At 41.8% G+C, this 4249-nt stretch overlaps 1 pseudogene; it reads right to left on the reverse strand.

The window, feature by feature from the left end:
• Positions 1-2319: 2319 nt before the first annotated feature.
• LOC103594749 overlaps positions 2320-4249 on the reverse strand; it is a 3116-nt pseudogene continuing 1186 nt past the window's right edge.

Raw genomic sequence — 4249 nt, forward strand, 5'->3', positions numbered from 1 at the left:
CACACAGCTCAATACAGTTTTGGCCTGATTGTCCTTATATCATAAGGATGGTCTTCCAATAAGCCAATGTGTACATATTGGGCACTAAAATATGCTAGAGTACAGTTTTGAAGAAAATATCAAACTGTCTTTACTCATTTATAAACTGCAAATGCTATGTATTATCAATGGATCTGAAAACAAGGTATGGATTCATTTTAGTATCACAAATCCTTTCATCTTCACCATGCTTTATTTGGTCATGTTTTTTTATGAATCGTGCACTGGTGTTCTTGAAGGCCTTTGCTGTGTTTCGTGAAAAGGAAGATTCCTGGCCTTGCCGACATCTGTGAAGATGCAAACCAAAATCAAACATAACAAAAGTTATTTACATAAAACTGAATCAACCGATTAAGAATTATGGGGTTTTGCAGTTTCATTTTTTGAAACATTGCTTGTTCTTTTAATGTTTTCCAGATTTTAAAAATCTTTTTAAGCTATAACACCTTGGTAAAGTTGTGTTTGTGAGCAAAACTGAAACATTTACTTTTCTCTCCATACTTGATCTCTCTAGGATTTTGAAACTGTTCATGAATGTTCTTATTTTATGACAGTGTAGTTATTTGCATAAGTTCAAGAAGACTCTGCTCTTGTGACAGGACAGAATTGGAAACACGGGTCATTTCCCTGACACTTTGATTGAAGTATCATATTTCCAGATATAACCAGACTGCTTTAAGGGATTGACGTTGATGTTTTATGGATCCAATAAAACACCCCTTGGAAAGACTGGCCTGATACCTTTGTCTACATGATTCCGGGGTTCCTGGCCTTGTGGTAGGTAAAAAATATAACTTCCTCATGGGCTAGAACCTTGATATTTTGGGGACCTCCAGAAGAGAGCAACTCACCCAACTCATACAGGTAATCAGAGAGGAGTCAGATTCTTTACTTGGCTTCATAAAGCCTAAGAGGCTTTTAAAGATCTAATCTGATATTCCTTATGGAAGCCCATCATAGCCATTTTAAAAAGAGCCTATATGATAAATCATTATTCGGCTGCACTTTATGCAAACAGTGTGGCCAGAAACCAAACTGATTTTGCAAATAAATTAGTCTTGTTATGAACATCTTTGGTAAAAATTGGAAACATGGAGAGAGAAAATTATGTTTCAGAAAAAAAGTATACTACACCTGTTATTAGATTCTAGACTTCTCTTTTTAATCTGTTAGTAAAGTTTATATCTTCCAGACTGTAATAGTTCCATGTCAAAATGAAGATGGTGCAAGGATTCCAACCCATACCCTCACAAGAGTCTCCAGGTCCTTACGGTTCCCCAAAGCAGTCAGTAAGAGATTTTTATGCCTCAAAACTATAGGCAGGGCTAACATCCACGCACAGCAGGAAGTCGCTTCAGAAGAGTGAAACTTCCAGCCCCTTTCTCCTTAAGATTAAGGAGGATAAAATCTCTCAGGGGAGGAATGAGAAAGAATAGGGCCTGGACTCAGCCACCCTCACTCCTGATGACAAACGGCTGAGATAAATACTTTTCCAACCACAGGAATCTAACCCATACCCAGATAAGGGGAAGGCTAAGCTGTATATCTTTTCAGTGGTATCTTGCAGGAATGTGAAGCAGGATGTTTACCCAAAGGAGAAGACCCACTGTGGGAACTGGACCAAACTGGCCTGTGCCAAGAGGTACTCCAGTGCTGACCTTTTGCTGACTTTTTCTTTCATTATAATACTAAAAGTCATGCCCAGGGGTGGAGATTTAACATGCTAATGAGACGTGATGCACGAAGAAGCATGATCTTCAAGTGCACCAGTGCCAAGAAATCCCCACCTCCGCATGCCTTGCCATAACCCCTTTCCAGCCTAAGCCCCTTTAATGTTCTCCATGACCTCCCTCTCAGGGAGCCAGGTGAAGGACCCTCCCTTCCGCACTGTTTCCCTTGTGCCCAGGCACAAGCTCTAAGCCTTGCTTGCTCGGACTCATTGCCCTTGTGTCAATTTCTGTTACACTTGGAGTCAAAGAACCTGGTCTTGTGATACAACCAAATTAGTCACAGAATTTGCACTAACTGAATCATGGAAATACAGTTAATTTTCTTAATTTGGTAGGTTTTTAAATAATTCTCTTATGAAATATTTAAAAACATCTTTTTAGGCTTTGTCTATAATTAGAGATACATCCATGAAAAAAGACAACAAAAGAACTGAAATCACAATAGCAGAATGAATTTTAGAGGTTCATGAGAAACTTTGAGAGGCATGAATTTTAATTAACACTTCATGTTTACAAATTAGCTATTAAAAACTCCTACGTTTTGCTGCCCTTCTGTCTGTAAGAAGCATATTTTATTTTGCATACAAGGGAATTTTATTGATGGTACATGACAAGGTAGGGCTCCCTAGGACCCTCCCCTTCTTCAGGGGGCCTGGGATGGAAACTGTGCCGAGGAAGGGGCATTCTCAGTGTGTTGGGGACTGAGTTGGGGCAGGGACTCCCCAGCAGCTGAGGGTTTCTTTCTTCCTCTTGTGCTCTCGCTGGGGCTGGTGATCCAGTGAGCTCTCACTCCTTGGAGGCCATGTGGACCATATTCATTGTCATACCAGGAAATGAGCTTGACAATGTGGTCATCGAGGGCAATACCAGCCCCAACGTTGAAGGTGGAAGAGTGCGCGTCACTGTTGAAGGCGGTGGAGACAGCCTGGTCCTCAGTGTGGCCCCGGATGTTCTTGATGTTTTCATATTCAGCAGCTTTCTCCAGATGGCAGGTCAGATCCACGACCAACACGTTGGCAGTGGGGACACAGAAGGCCATGCCAGTGAGTTTCCCATTTGGCTGAGGGATGACCTTGCCCAGGGCCTTGACAGCACCAGGAGATGCAGGGATGATGTTCTGGAGAGCCCCATGGCCATCATGCCACAGTTTCCTGGAGGGGCCGTCCACCGTCTTCTGGGTGGCAGTGATGGCATGGACTGTTGTCATGAGTCCCTCCACAATGCCAAAGTTGTCCTGGATGACCTTGCCCGAGGGGCAAGCAGTTGGTGGTGCAGGAGCATTGCTGACGACCATGTGGGTGTTTTTGTAGGTCTCATGGTTCACACCCGTCATGAACATGGGGGTGTCAGCAAAAGGGGAAGAGATGATGACCTTTTCGGCTCCGCCCTTCAAGTGAGTCCCTGCCTTCTCCAAGGTCCTGAAGACACCAGTGGACTCCACGACATACTCAGCACCCGCATCATCCCATTTGATGTTGGTGGAATCCAATACGGCCAAATCCCTTTACTCCGACCTTCACCATTGTGTCTCGGGGACGTAGCTGGCAATGGTGGGAGGACATGGCTGTCTGGAACCGGGTGGAGCAGAGAGCCAGAAGCATATTTTAAATAGTGAAAATAAAAACCAAGATGGGAAAAACTTCACCAATAATACAAATAGTTTGCTTTTTTCTGTGTATTATCAAGGGTCTCTTCCAAGCTTAATGCTTGCCTATTTACATTGTTAAGGGGTAACCGTCTGCTAGAGTAGGGCAAAGATGTACGAAAACACCAGTGAAACTAAGTGTTCAAACACAATTTTAACAAGAAAAGAAATTCTAAACACAGAATCCATGTTTTGATCTAAAAATAAGCCCATATTGAAAATGTTTAGGAAAGAAACATCTGCTTCTGGGCAAGGGTGGAATGTAACTGGTCATGACTGCCCAATGTCCCCACTAACAACAGCTAGAAAAACTGGATTGAACTATAAAAAAAATTATGTGTTCAGAGATATGTGGATGCAACAGTATCGGGTACTGTGCTTTTTATTTGGACATGCTTTTTGCTGTGCTCAGAAGGCATATGCTGGAGAACAGAGAAATTGGGAAATATTTTGAAACTTAGAAAAATGCATTTAAGATTTATCTATGTCACTCTGTGAGTCAGCACTTTCTTATTTCTCAGTAATATTCCATTGTCCACGTGTACCACAGTTTGTTTACCTTTTCTTCTGTTCCAGAACATCTTCATTGTTTACAATTTGTGCAACAATGACTACTTATTATAAATATTCACATAGAAGCCATATTTGCATGAATGTTAGTGTGTACAGAAGTGGGATTGCTGAGTCATATGGCAAGTGTAGGTTTCACTTTGTAAGAAACCCTTCCAAAGTGACCATGCGAGTTTGCATTCACAAGGCAGTGAGTGAGCATTCCTGTTCTGCATTCGTGCCAGCATTTGATATTGTCATTATAATTTTTTAAATTGTAGTAATT

Source organism: Galeopterus variegatus, unplaced genomic scaffold (genome assembly GCF_000696425.1).
Source record: "Galeopterus variegatus unplaced genomic scaffold, G_variegatus-3.0.2 Scaffold1618, whole genome shotgun sequence".
NCBI classification, from domain to species: domain Eukaryota; kingdom Metazoa; phylum Chordata; class Mammalia; order Dermoptera; family Cynocephalidae; genus Galeopterus; species Galeopterus variegatus.